A 15,742-nucleotide genomic window follows, 5' to 3' on the forward strand; every position below is an offset into this window, starting at 1 on the left:
TGCCAAAAGCTGCTTTCCAGTCAGTCCAGCTGTAATTGAGTACCTGATCTCATGCTCTAAGAAATCAAAGGCAGATAGCAATAGTGGCTCCACTGTTTTGTGTTTGCTACGGGCTACCGAAGCTGACATACTCACAAGCTTAGTCCCAAGTGCAGCACCCAGACTCAGGTGAACTGTGTTGAAACGTCTTTCTTCAACAATTATATTCACATAAATGGAAACATGCCAGCTGGACATACAGGTAATGGTTGGTTTCTTATGGCTATTGTGAGACCCCGCACTCAGGAATCCTGGCTCTCCAGGAACACCTTTTCCATGAACTGTCATCTCAATAACTGCCAGCCACATGGAGACTAGTATCAAGGGAAAAGATCTAGAGGTGTGTCTAAAAAGTTTTGAAGCCAAATTCTGTTCTTAGGTATACACAACGTAAACCCTTCTTGTCTTTATACAGGTGAGAATTTGGGGAAATTATGTGGGTAAGAATTCAGAAACATTCAGAAACAGAGCAAAATTTGGTTATCTATATTCCATCAGCTTCAAACAGAAGACAAGCAAAACTGGCTTCACTGCATTCTCTCCCAGAACCTGTATGCTGAAGATCCCTGCTCAGCTCACTAACAGATTTGCCAGAAATGTTATTAAAGTAGTTACCACAGGTATTCTATGGGGAACCTTTGGTGTACATCAAGGAAGAGGCTGAAACTGAGGGTACTCCTACCATGCATTTTCCTTTTCAGGCTGACAGGATACTCTGATCAGGTAACTCAATATTGAATAAAATAATATACATTTTTTGTCAGATGCATAGGAAAAGCAGTATACGAACAAACAAGCAAACAAACAACTTTTGTGCTGTCTGACCTTATGTTCCCTGTGTATAGAAGTGCACAATTTCAGAATCTCCAAAGAGGGTTCAGGAGGATGATCCTCAATTAAACTCGTCTCAGCTGGGGAAGGTTTTGCATTTGGCTGCAGAACAAACAAACAAATCTAGTGTAGTGCACAAAATAAAACTTTGAAGTAACTGTCTGATGCAGTCTGAGGTATAATGTGGTAAAGAAATCTCAAATAAAAAATTGTACAAGTCCACATTGGGGCTGGGGAGGGGTTGGGGGGGCAGGGAAAGGGAGGAAGTATAAAGTGGAGAGAGGAATTCACACACTACATTCTCCTTCAAAACATATCTGTATTTCTAAGCTGGGAAGCTATAATTTGAAGTTTTGTTATACACATTTTGATAACGTAGTAGAAAAAATACTACGAAAAAAAAGATAACACAACACGCCCCACAGTTACCACCACTTCATCCATAATGGTCAGCTACTACAATTTTCTGCAAAATTAGAAGAATTCCCTTGGAATTTCTGTAAGGTATTCTGGCTTTATCTATTTTGTGCCTTTCTGAAAGTGGACAACCATGCAACATGCCTAATAAAAATGACAAATTTCCCAAATGGAGCAACATAGATAGGAAAAAGAATTCTCCAGAATTTCACTCACCAAACTAACACTCTTTTGCTGATCCTACAGAGGAACAACAGAACATAAAATTGAAACTACACTCCTATCCTTCTTTCCCCAGCAGAGTTTTGACCCTTCCAAAAGAGATGTTCCTGAGGTTTTATGAAGTCCAGCAGGAACTTGTTCTTGTTATTGATCTTACATGGAAGTCAGACAAATGCTACAAGCCAAGGATGGGGTTTTGAAGAGAAGCGCTAAGAGAAATGACGTTACACACCCACCCACATGACCTCTAATGATAGGGAAGAAATAAATATAGTACTGTAGCCATCTCCTCTGCCCTCCTCAACTCAAGTCACCCCAAGACTTCGTTGCTATCTTAAGATCTTGCTGCTCTGACTGTGTCTTTTCCCACCTTCTCCAATCCTTTCATTCAATTGCATTTTCTTCTGCCCTAAAATCAAGTACTGGTTAAAGGCTCTGTGTAGGTGAGGGCACAATTACATCTCCTACTTCATTTCCTCCTCCCCTCCTCACCCTCTCTCCTGGAGGTTCCCTTAATCTCCTCTCAAGTCAGTCTCCATGCCCTCTCTCCTGCTAACTTATGCTGACAACAAAGTCAGGGTTTCACCATCTCCCCTTTCTCTTTCCTCTGCAGAAACAATCTACAGACTCTGCGGTGATCTCCATATCTAGCAGACATATATTTTCCCTCCTTCTATCTATTGGCATAGTTGTCATAAAGTGCATTCACTTCTTTACTTCAGTGACAGACTGTAAATCCTTTGGGGTATTTGCTCAGCATATTTTCTTTTACACTTCTGTGGTGGATAAACCAGGTAGGGATCTTTAGCTGCATTAAAGCGAGTCTGGTTTAGCCAATTTGTGCTTATGTTGATGTGAGGTGGTGTGTTTTAGAATTCATTTCACCCACGACAGCTACTTTTAGGAACGTGACACAGGTGGTCACCTCAGGAGATAGGTGTTCATTTGTTTGTTGAATTTATATCTAAACAAATATGGGGAACTATGAATCACGTCCTTAAAACAGACTTAATTCAAGTTTCTTGAACACCTCTGCAACTTCAGTGGAAGCTTTGTGAGTAGGGAGGTTAATTGGCTTGTTATCTCACTACCGGCAAGCACAAACTATGCTTCTGATGACTCCATTTGGGACTGGAAGCTGCTAACTTAGCCATGTTGGTATGGGACATTTGTGTTACTGGGGGTCAGAGCTGGCTGCTGAGGAAGAAGTTATTCCATACAGAACAAAAATAAATCACATGAAATCAGAATGTTAAGTAGAAAGCAAGGAAAAAAAGAAAAAGGCAGTGGGAAAATGTGAAAAAGGCAGTGGGAAAATGTGAAAAATGATAAATAGGAGAAATGGACTAATTTAGTGTGGAGGTTGTGAAAATCAGAAGACCCTGTATCTGTTACCTATTCCTAACTAAAAGAGCTCACCTTGACACTGAAAATCTTTAAAATTGGAAGTAAAAATGATGGAAAGAGGAAAATGGGATGAAACTTTCAGGAAAGCAGCCATAAAAATGTGCTTTTCCCAGTTAACACATCTATGAGATACTGAGCTATTATTCTGAATTTAACAGTGGAGTTCCCAAAATCAGTGAATATTTTCCATTCCATTGCATATCTTATAACGAAACAGACATCGGTTTTCTTGTACTTCAGATTTTAGTATCTCAACAGCAACACAGAAGCTGGAAATAAGAATTCAAGAACCTTCCCCATTGATTCTTCTGCCATAACCCACAAACTCAGATTCTGCATTGAGATCCCTTAAAATAAACTATCAAGGGCAGGGGAAGGTGTTGAAAACAGCTTTAGAAAGTTATCTTAAGTCCTCAAACATACTACAATGTATGTACATCTGTGCTGGCTGTAACAGATGTTGGAAAGTTTGCTTTTATTTTATTTTTTTAAGAGAAAAAGAGACAACCAGGCCTCTAGCAGACCCCCTTTGATCTCACCTGGGAGGAAAGTTATAATGTGTCCCTGAGAATCTCTACAGTTCAGGCTTAAAAGACAAAAGAGAGAAAAATGTGAAAAGAGCAGGAAGCAGCACATAAAATAAAGCAAATGGGCTTTGAAACGCAGCCTGGTTCCTGGGAATGGCACTGTGTCTAGTTATGTCCTTGGAAGTGTTTTTTTTTTTTTTTAAAAAAAAAAAAAAAAGCTGTCTTAGAGATGTGCCAAACCACTTGCTTTTGATTTGGGTGGCAGCAAATGGGACATGACAAGTAGAGCAGAGCATAGTTGTTACACTGCCCACAGCAAAGAAAGTACCACTTAGAGGATAACAAGAAAAGGAAAGGTGATAACCCGTGAAATTGCCCATCCCCAAAAGAGGGGTTTTCAAGAAAACAATGACTGGAAAACTATATTTTAGAAAATAAAGCCAACCAGAACATGCATAAAAAATGAGTGTCTAACTATGTATTTTCTTTTCTTAAAAACACAAGAAACGTTTCTACCTAGTTACCATGATTAATAGTCCTTAAATTGCAGCCATGAGAGAGTCTAAGAAGTAAAAGGTACAGAAAATCTGAAATGGGAAATTAATAGTAGCTGCTACACTTCAGAATCTGCCCATTTATGTCATTTGGCAGGAGCAGCTATTGTTCCATTACCATCAATTAACAAATTGCACTGTTTCATGCTAGGGATTTTGTAGTGCAAACAACTATATTTCTTTATCCCAAATCAGTATCTGTTTTTTATTTTAATTTCCACCTTTTTCTATACCTTGCAATAATATGAGTGTATGAAAATAAATTAGGGCTACTTAACAGAAGAACGTAAGTGCTATGTCAAGGCAGGGAAATGAAATGTCTGCTGCATAGTGTTCATCAGAGGACAATGATTGTCATGGAGCTCTGTATGCTGCACTGAGCTACTGCTGGGGCCTTAACAACTCACACAATTTGAAGTCACGGTCTCTGCTGCTCATCTGCTGTGGAATTTCACAGAAAACATGCATCATTCTCAGTTTGTCCATTTAAAAGTGTACACAACTATGTACTACGTTCAGACTGCAAAACAAGCAAAAAATGCTCTGAAATTCCCTGTGAAGACAGAAATAATTTGCAAACACATCTTATTCCTCACCAGTTATTGAAATATATTTCTGTATCTCTTGTATAATTTAATATCAGAGTTAAGCTGGTATAGTTGCAGTCTATCTCATTGCCCAGCGAGAGGAACTCTGACAGTGAAAATATCCTTTTAGTATTTCTATTGCTTCACAGAAACTGGGAGAAGAATGTGCCTCTTACATCCTGCAGAATAAGAAATAGTTCTGGAGAATCGGGAGAATTTAGACGTGCTACTGGAATGGGGAGGATACATCTCTGACAAGTCCAGTAGCTCAAAGTTCAATTATAGTAATGGATTTTACGCGTATCTGTGTGTTTTCATTTAATCTCTGTGTGTAATCTGTGGTTCTTTTCAACTTCAGTGAAGTACTTGAATTCCATAGTCTGTGGAGGAGCAGAATGAGGCACAGATAAAATGATTTGGTTGGGCTGGGAAAAGGCACTTTTTTTTTTTTTCCTAAAGGTTTTCATCCCAGTTTTACCATTATTATTATTATTATTATTAATATTATTATTATTGAAAGTATTCCCGTATTTTGTTCTTTGACTTTGTTTTTTCTCTTACACCGTTTGGTTTAAATTCTATCAGTTTTGTACCTTGGATGAATATGAAGAAGGCAAAGCATTTGCAAACTTAAGGTGGCACCAAGTCCCCGTTAAATGGTTGAGACATATGCTTATGATTAAGTGCTGTTTTATTCTCTAAGTGGAAAGGCTTTTACCAGAACCAAAGGACTAATGACATGAGTTCTTGCTGTTTTATCAGTGGGAACCTGTTGTATATTATTACAAGAACCTCTATCCTACACAAAATTTGAACTAAAAAAGGAGATGTATTGAAGACCAAACTGTAATGATTGGGATAAAGTCCACTTCCAAGTGGACCATTTCCAAAGTCCATTTCCAAGTCCACTCTGAGACCAAATCTTTTCACATTAATCTAGCTCTATGCATTAGGTCAGTGCATCCAGTAACTGTATGGGCACATAGTCTCCTGTTGAGAGGGAAAGGAAAGGCAGCAATTGCTTAGATATTTCTTTCACCTTCAAATTTTCTAAAATCTAGGGGGCCATGAGAACAGTAAATATATTGCAATTTAAAAATATACTCACAAATCTGTACATCATCAAGCTACTTTCTCATGACCTTGAATGTCCATGCTTTAATTACCTGAATGCGAATGGGGCACATTCAGAAAACCCTGTGTGTGCCCATCCTTTCCCAGTTTCACACCCTACAGGCTGCCTTCAGAATACAGAAATACCTGATGTTTTAGCTTTGAAAAACTCTCTCCCATTTTGCTCATCGGGTAGAGAACCATGCATGCCACCACATGCCTAGCTATTGCACCCATGGTTTTGCTGGATTGAGACATCTAGTTTGGACTTGAGCCCTTTACGAATGTCACTCAACCTGCCTGAAGTTAATACACACCCACTTATATCAACACACAAATTCAAACCTGTGTTTTTGGCTTGAGTTAAAAATAAATCTGGGGAAGACCTCTTACATCATTCTCTATGTCTTTCTGGCATTAGATTGTTCTGTATAGATGTTTTTTTCAACAGAACTTGTATTTGATTGATGAAATATAGAGTGGTAGGGATTGCTTTTAGGAGGGGCTATTCACCTATACCACAGAAACACCCAGTTACCGTGAGTTTCTGAATATTTACACTACAGTTTTCCTATGCTTCACTTAATTTACCATTTTCACCAGGAGACTGGCACACAATTTTTCCTCTTAGCCAGTAATTTATCCATACCAACCGATGCGAGGTATTTGCTTTACTTTCTCTGCATTTCTCTATTACAAAACATTTCCTACTGACAATATTCAATACTGTTTGATATTTTTCATTATTTGCACAAAAATTGTTTTTCTCTTCTCTCTAGCTTGTACCACAAAACATATTCCTACAAGCATCTTTAGTAAGCCAGTTGTCCTCTGGCATTTCAAATATATCTGCAATAAATTCAACATCTACTAGAAGTGTGAGAGCTAAATCCTGAGCTGGTGCAAATTGGCTTAGCTCCACTTACTCCAAAGCTGCAGCAATGTACTCTCACTAAAGATCCATCTCATATACTGGACACAACTTATATCTGATACACAGAGGCCTCTACATGTAACAGAATGCTCACAGTATCCAAGGCAAAAATATTTCATCATACTAAAAATTTTATTTTGTTTCATAACAGCATAGGCAATTCCCAGGAAAGGACAGTGATAAGGGTGTGGTCTGTGTACCAGGGCACAACTTGCAGCTGTAATTAAAGTGAGTATTGTCCAAAACAGACACTGGCAACCCTGTGCATTCTCAGCAGCCTTCTCTGATGACATTGTACTGATGGTACATATCACTCAACGAAAGGGCTCACAAGGCTGCACATTTGCTACTTCACTATAAAGAGTTGTTCCTTCTCAGTTCATGGTATCAGGGAAGTAACTCCACTAAGTTATCTTTTTTTGAAGTCTTTATAGTTCTTACTTCTAGCTTCATTAAAGAGCTGATGGCCATCATACAACAGTAAATTACTCCACCTTTCAAAAGTAAGTTAGCAAGCTGAGTTAGAGTGATTCCACTACATCAGTTACATCTCCTCCACCATCACACACCCCTTTTAATTGCACATTTTCTAGAATAGCCTGAGATCTGGATCAGTAAATGGTCTTTTTGGTGCCAGCACTCAAAATACTCATGTCAAAATGTCCTGCGCCAACTTGCATGTCTCTCTGTATCATAAATCTGATATTTATGTGCTTGGTTTTAAAATAAGCATACTTCCAAGCACACTTTTTTTTTTTTTTTTTTTTTTAGCAGAACATGGTGCTAAAGTTTTTTTCAAAATAGAATTTACTTCTTCTTCTTCTTCTTTTTTTTTTTTTTTTCCTTTCCTTTTTCCCCTTATTAACAAGGCAAATTCTTTTCTTACTTGTTTACCCTCAAGGAATTCTGTTATTACAATTATTTTCATAGTTATAATTGTAGTGCAAATATATGAAAAATGTCTTTCTAAAATACTAGTAGTATTACAATAGCACAAGGGCCCATTCCATATTCAAGGAGCTGTTGTATTACTACACTATTCTGCACTGCCAAAATATACAAGAAGCCTCACTCCAGAGTCTGCAATCTAAATAAAGTATACTCTCCATATTCAGAGCAATGCGTGGTTATAATGTTCCAAGCAATGGAAATACCAGGACAACACCACTTCCAGACGGGGAAAGTTCTCGAAAGGCCAGTCTGTGTGCTGTACCCAGCCCTGCAGTATGGCTGCTTCCAGGAATATTTGCAGGCTTAGGCACAGTGCCAGACAAATGCCCAAAGGCAGCTCTGATGTACCAAGCTTCCCAAACCTACATGGCACAGACACACCTAAACTGGCTTAATATCTGGGTAGGTTAAATGGCTTCGGCCCAGCCTCACATGAACAGAGATCTGAGCTGACAGCAGCATCTGTGCATCTGCATTCATATCACACAGTCTGAGCTAATAAACCCGTCTAGGATAGAGTCAGTTCAGAGCTGGTTTGAGCAGCTCAGTACCTGCAATTCCATTTATCTGCAAGCTGGAGAATCAGGCTGCTGATGAAGAACTGAAGGTAAATACCATAGAGGAAGGGCACATGAAGACAAAGAGGTAAAAATATTTCCCAAGATCTCCGCAGCTTGCTTGATATGCCACTTTTTCAATTCACAATCTAGATTTTTAAGCTTATGGCTATCCTTTTCTAATTAAAAAAAAAGTTACTTCACTCCTAATTTTTTTCTTCTTGCTACATTTAAAATTTAGCAAAGTATCAGAGATGCATGAACAGGCATTGCATTTTTCTCATTGCAAGGAGAAGTATAAATCTTATAGCTCCACATAGTGAAACAGAAGGGAAATTAAACAAATAATGCATAGCAGATTTGCTGTATGAACTGACAGGCATTAAATAAACACTCTTTCATTAGCCAAAATCTTGTTCCAGTTTGTAGGATGTCAACATACACATTAGTAATATCTCTGAAACTGTCACTCTGTAGACAGGAAATCTAATTTGCATTGGGACAGTGAACATTAAAACTAATCTTGATTTCCACAGATCAAATTTATAATGTTATTTTGATTTACTGGATATCGAGTGTCAATTTAAAGTGGATGTTAAAGAACTTTCATTTTCAACCCTTTTAAAAGAAAAAGAAATCCCCCAAAGCAGTCAGCAATACAGATCATGTTTCCTATTCCAAAAGATTCTAGTTATAGAACTTTGATGGGAAAATAAAACTCTTTAATCTGTGGCATAATCCTGAAAATAGCATGCTGAAACATGAAGGACACCAGCATGCAGATGTTTTGAGAGACATGTTTTTAACCCCTGGGCTACCTTGCTTGCCAAGAAAATTTAATCTTTAACATGTACATTCATGAACAGTCTACCGCTAGTAGTGTATAAAGGAGATCAATGTTTCCTGACGACAAGGGTCTAATCCTGAAGCTACCACATCTGGTAGCTGGATCTGGTGGAGAATTTAACAGTTTTGGTAACAATTGGCAAAGCCTATTTTATGTACTTCATAAAAATCTTTATTGCAAAAACCCTCCAGTTTTTCTTATACTCGATAAAAACTTTTGAAAACCTCAGATTTGTTTACCTGACATGAACTGAACTTTACTCATGGGGATAATCATCTCAAAATCAAGAGATGACTATTGCAAATAAAATGAGACAGATGTACAAGGCTTACAGACCTAAGGCCTATGCACATATGATAACAAATGATACTTTTAGAAAAAAAAATCATCAGCTCTATATAGAAACAGTGATAAACAGTGCATTTGTTCAACTGAGACCTTAATCCATAAATCCAAAATGATACATAAATCTACTCCATACATAACAGGTTTCAAAATCCCAAGATATTTTGAGAGAAAGAAAACAAAAAGAAAAGCAGATTCTTTTCTAAACCTTAGGAAGATGGATGTGGGACTGATTTTTCACCTTGCCTGCTAGAATCTGTACAATATTTCAGACTCTAAGAAATTATTTGATGCACGACCCTCACTTTCCAGATTTCATCATTTTTAGTGAGTTTTACAATGTACATTAATAAATTTTTTAAAGGACAACTTTCAGGGTATTCTAACCAGAATATAGACTGATAAAGAGGTAGACTATGAAGCAGGCAAATCTTTCAATGATTACATATCACAGCTGCAACAATGAAATCTGTCAGAAATCTGACTGTTGGAGATATTGAAATCCTTTGTAATTAGCACATTGGTAAAATCCAAATGCCAAACCCTAGCAACCTCAAGGAGCGTGCAAAGAAGCTAAGTAACCCAGCAAAGAAGTGACATTTAGATGACCCTGTCTTTTTTACACAATATCAGGCAGCTGGAAGACTCCTGGTCCTGTAGGAGGAGGAAGGGGAGGAGGGGGAAGGGAAAATTACTCAAGTCATTGCTTTAAAAATTAGTACTTCTATAATTGGTACTTTAGCCCTGAGTAATTTTCCAGGACCTGTTGTTGTTACAGGAACTAGGAAGCATTTTTATCATCCCTTGTTTTGATTAGTCGGTATGCAGATATCAATACACAAATAAGATTGTACTGAACTGAAGATCTATTATGACTTGAAATCATCTGGAATTCGAGTTTTCTCTCCTGATTTCTAAAATATGATCTTAGAAAGTGAATGCAACATATAACACTGAAGCAGGAAGAGGCAGTTGAGGACCCTTTTAGTCTCATTTGTCACATAGACAGTGCCTCAGAGCTGCCTAGCACCTTGGAAGGTTTTTACTTGCAGAAGATATTCTTGTTATTTAACAACAGAAACACAGATTAGTTCTTTGCAATATCAGTGCTTCCAGCAAATTATTTCCATTCTTAAAGATACCTTCATGAACAAATGCAATAAACAAGACTATCTTTACATAAACTGCCAAAGCTAATATAATTGCATATTGTCCGTGATTAAGTGCCATGCATTCAGCTCATTATCTGAAGCTGAATTTGCTTTACAGACCAATGCAAAATTTGATGTATCATTAAACCTCTTACAAAAGCCTGTATTCCACTGTAATAGCATGCAACAGGTTATCATGTCATCTGAAGTATTGACCATTGCTTCCTCTCAGATGTATGGCATCACCATAAGAGCAGTCAGAATTTCAGGGCTGGACACTCAGGTGTTATGGTGCTAGCAAACCAGTCAGATAAAAAACTTGGAAATTAAACAATTCCATCCCTGCTTTATTTTCCCAGCTATAAAATTGGGATAATTATAAGCTACTTATCAAGTGTGATTTGCAGTTTAACTGATATTTATCACATCCCTCAGTATTCTCAGATAAAAGGTATTAAGTATCCTTACATATTTTAATGAACAATATTTAGTAAGTAGGGAACAAAGGAAGCCAACAACCAAAGATAAATTATCATCTGTTTAAAGATACTTTTTTTTTTTTTTTTTTTTGTAGTAGCTTCTCTAGCGGAAGAAGTAAATCTGTCATATTATACCATTATGTATTATTAGTAAAACATGGACTTTGAACCAAAGTACCTAGGTAGTCCAGAAGAAAAAACAATTATAGACAGCTGATGAAGTTAGAGAAGCAAGAATCCTTCTTGCCACTGACTTGCTATAAGCCTTGAAACAGACTGCTTTATTTCTCTACCTCCTCCACATTCCCTTTCGTCTGTGTATTTAGACTTCAATTGTTCTGAGACAGAAACTCTAAGTTTTAATTATAGTCAAAAACCAACCTCTCTAAGATTTTTTTGAAAACGTATTTCTGAGAATATTCTGTTCTAGCAAATAACATATATTTGTTCTGTGATAATTATTCCTAGCATAGCGCAACCTCCCTCTTACCACCTCCTTTCATCCAAATAGCAGACAAACATTTGGAGCTATAGAGGCAGAAAGAGATGTAGAGTGATTTGGCCAAGATTACTTCACAGGTCAGTAACCAACAGAATCCTGGTTCCTGACATCCACCCAAAGCTTACCCTGCTGGACCACATTATCACCCTAATGATCCCATACTTGGTTCTAATGGAGCTCTTCCTGCAAACTGGTAATAACCTGGGTAAAGCAAGGTGATGTGAAAATATTCCTCAGTATGCTACCTATACTGTTACATAGCTCTCCCATGTTTGATAACATCAAAACTACTTAAACTCTTTCCTTTAAAGAGACATCGGATGACAGAATGATGGAAATACTGAAAGTGGATAGCTAACTTCTCCACACGGTGACATCTAGGAAAAGGGAGAGAGAAACAAAGCTATCTCATCATTGCTCAATTTCCGATCATCCCAGGATTCTTTAGTAATGGGGGCCAGCCATGTAAGCCTTACAGAAATCACAGAACCAATCAAAAGCTTTAGCCTTCATTTTCAGTCTTGTTTTTCCTTGATTCTTCTTGAGGACTGTTAATAATTGAAACAGAAATCCTACATTTCATCACAAATTGAGAGCAATCTCAGCTCCCCATACCAACTCATCCATAAATATTCTCTGACAAGACAGTATTGTTCTCATGTTCAGAGTATCATCACCTTTCATTTATTCTGCACAGCAATATGAAGTGGACTTAAAATGTAGCTCGTCAAGCAACTTTACCATCTTAACTTAGTTTCTACTTCTATGTTGTTGTTAAAGGAAAGTTAAAAGCAAGGACTCCTTACACTGCGCACATACTTATGACATCATATAAAATAGTAAATAGAAGCAGGATGAGGTATTTTTACAAAATATAAATCCAAGAAAGCAAAGTTGAGCTCAAGAATAAAGTTGTCCCGATTCACTTCATAGACTTTTTTTCTCCCTTGACCTTTCACATGGAGCTGCAATAATTTAGCCCTTTATTTGGCTCTGTAAAGCACTAAGGAATGCTCAACAAATCAAACAGGTGTGAAGTGGGTGCAATAAGTCTAACCCTTGCTTTCCACATACAGAGATTTTGTACAAAGGAACTATGGCTGAAAAGAAATGTAGGTTTTTAAAATTAGATTTATTTTATATACTGAAGGTACAAAAAATTTAAAGGATCTGAAGGGCTTTCTACTATACTAAGTCTAGATGTCACTGTAAAATTTCTCTGAATTAGAGGATTTCTTGAAGAATGTAGATACTTCTGTATGTGAAGAAAAGCTAAACAAGTTTCTATACACAATATCTCCACTGTTCACAAGGCAGCTTCTGATTCCAATCAAAGTAACTGAGGACTGACATAAATGGATGGCACATAACAAATGGAAAATCAAAAGGTGGCAAAGCTTCTTGCTTCTTTCCCTGGTTCTGTACAGCTTACCCCAGGCATTGTGACATCTTAATGCCATTCGGCAGCTACAGGCAAGTGATCTTCCTTTCCTGCAAGCTTGGCATGTGCTGCTGTTCTGCTGTTCTGTAGTTTCTACTCCATCTCTTGCTATTGTAGTGTATTAAAAAAAAAAAAAAAAAAAAAAAAAAAAAAAGTATTTGGTTTCTCTTTTGGTTGTTCTGGTATCAAATTAAATTCTGAAACTATACTTTAAAATATATATTCTGTCATCTAATTAGTACTGTCTCCTGATCACTAACTGCAGACCCTAGGAGCTGTCAATATTAATATCAATATTGTAAATTGGTGGTAATCACTGAGCCAGTGTCCAGAGGTTGGATTTAATCCACGAGGATTTTGAATGACAGTCTTATCTTTGGTAACTGGATATGGCTCAATGACTTCAAAACAGCTTTGCTAATCAGAACCATAACTGAGGTTCTGATACATTGTACTAATGAGTCTGGAATGATTTCCATTCTAATTTCCTGTTTTCAATTGTTCCTAGGTTTCTAAGATTATTATTTAACCCAAAACTTTTCCTTTCTAAGGGAGAGCAGGGTGACTGCTCCCTGTTTGACATAAGATAATATAATTCCTAAATATAGGAAACACATAGTTTCTGTTTTATAATGGGAGAATATTTGTGCCTGGCTGAAACTTATTCCATATAAACTTATTCCACTCAGTAAAGAACAGTGGTTGGATGGATGTGGGAGAAAACACGGAGGAGATTCTTGTTAAAAATGATTTCATATGCATCCATTATAATAAATACAGCTCTCCTCCTATTTTAGCTACTGCTTGTCCTCCTTTTTATTATACTGCCAGTGGAGTATCGATTTCTCTGGATTCCATGCGTGACCTTTTCACTGCTGGTTAGTGGCAGCATGGGCTCCTGTAGGCTCCAAACTGTGGGTGTGCTGACTGGTTAGCCTACACTAGAAGGCTTTCTGGTTGAAAGGCACAACAATCAAGAGAGATTGCTATTGATATTATTGATAATATTAACATATAAACAACCAAATAAGATATTTAGCAGTAGAACAGATAAGGTATAACTTCTAAATATGTAGGCATGTCACATTGCTCTTTCTCAAGAGTTTTTTGTTGGCTTGTTCACGCTTCTGCACAAATTGTTACCACCACAAAGAGCAGCCAATACAAGGTTTGCAGGGAGTAGTAATACCTTTTACTGGATCTGCTGACTGGAAAATACAGATATGGGCTCATGGTCCTTTCATCAGCTCTGCCAAGAAAGTAGTTAAAATATGTTTAACCTAATTATGTTAACCAAATAAACAATTTAAATGAAAAAAGTTAGTCTCATTAGAGCAAAGAGAAACTTTCAGAAACTTTCACCTCACTTAGAGGTGAAAGTTTCTGAAAGAAACTCAAAAATCTGATGAAGTCAATTAATATGAAGTTCCTGGACTCCCATGAACACCTGCTGACCTTTTTGCTGATTCACTTAGTTCATTTTGTTTTCTTTTAATAGAGATATGGTCTGACAAAAAATCCCACCCCTTCTATTTGTCTCTTTTCTTTTCTCTGTCTTTAAAATCATTAATAAAAGCAGGCCAACAAAAACAACAACAACAACAAAAATGCCATCACTTACAGAATTCACCTCTTACTGCTTCCTTATGGCTATTTTCATGGTGGAACCAACAGGAAAAAAAAAAAAAGTCCTACCTTTTTAGCAATGTCAATAGAAAATAAGCTTTGATCTAAAATAATCATCACAGACTGAACATTTGGCATATAGTCTGTATGACAACAAAATGACCTACATCAAAGAAAGGACAGCAGGAAAAGGAATGTGGGATAAGGGCAGGGAGCATCATTATAAATACAATGACATTAAACTCAATAGTTTAGGGCAGAAGGGGTTATACAGCCGGGAGACGCCATCTAAGCAAGACAAGAATTTACCTTGTTAAAAGGACCATGCCATTAGTTTCTGAAAAGATAAGAAGATGAGCTCCTAATCTAAGGAGTCAGTGAACTAGGCTACCAACACAAAATATGGATTAAGGGCATATTTGGTGGATTATTAGATATCTAATTTATATAAACTTTCTCTGAAATCATGTCACTATAACACCCCACAGGAGAGTACAGTATTTTCAAATTCTCTGATATGAGACAGACTTCCAGTAAGTAAAAAAATATATATATTGAGAAAGAAAGATAAATCTGGCATTTATATCCCTACCTGCTACGGCATTTGTATGCTTGAGTATTGTTAGATAAAATTCTCCGAGGTGTATTTAGCTTATGTGAACAGTAAGAAAATTAACAAAGGAAAAGTAATTGATAAATCTTTTTATTTTTATTTTAATAATCTTGTAAAAATTATTCACGTCAATATCTACTGTGGGATATATTCTTCAGCTATAGAGAATGTTAGACTGATAACACTGCCCCTCTGTGGTCAAAATTACATATCGATAAAAAGTGATATGTATTTAATGTGTTTTTCCCAACACTCTTCATTTAGTGGATGTTCTGCTGACATTTAGCAGAACTCATCTCAGGTGACTATCATGCCCAACAGGCATCAGTCACAGTTAAGACCTCATCATTTCTTTCCTCTCCCATCCACAAAATCTGCTGATATAACTGTGTGAGTTACAGAGAATATTTTTATAATACTCTCATGTAAAATTACACTTCATGAAGAGTCCATGAAAGTAGCTAATGCATTAAAAAGGAAATGTCTAATCAACAATGTAAAGAAACTCTGTAGAACTCCCTGTAACACTCTGGTCAATAAAACCTTAAAACCTTGTCACCTTCTGTTTATCACATTACATCAACTTTTAATCATTCCTA

The 15,742-nt window shown here is 37.0% G+C and overlaps 1 long non-coding RNA gene across 1 annotated transcript in view; it reads right to left on the reverse strand.

Annotated features, from left to right (window-relative positions):
- The window catches only part of LOC118174991, a 99,400-nt gene extending 84,836 nt beyond the window's left edge, over window positions 1-14,564 (reverse strand). The window contains exons 1-2 of the long non-coding RNA XR_004754838.1: window positions 14,526-14,564; window positions 865-972 (exon numbers count right to left, since the gene is read on the reverse strand). This is a non-coding gene — a long non-coding RNA (uncharacterized LOC118174991). The remainder of the gene's footprint in view (window positions 1-864; window positions 973-14,525) is intronic.
- Window positions 14,565-15,742: the final 1,178 nt, after the last annotated feature.

The sequence above is a fragment of the Oxyura jamaicensis genome, chromosome 15 (assembly GCF_011077185.1).
Source record: "Oxyura jamaicensis isolate SHBP4307 breed ruddy duck chromosome 15, BPBGC_Ojam_1.0, whole genome shotgun sequence".
Classification (NCBI taxonomy): Eukaryota; Metazoa; Chordata; class Aves; order Anseriformes; family Anatidae; genus Oxyura; species Oxyura jamaicensis.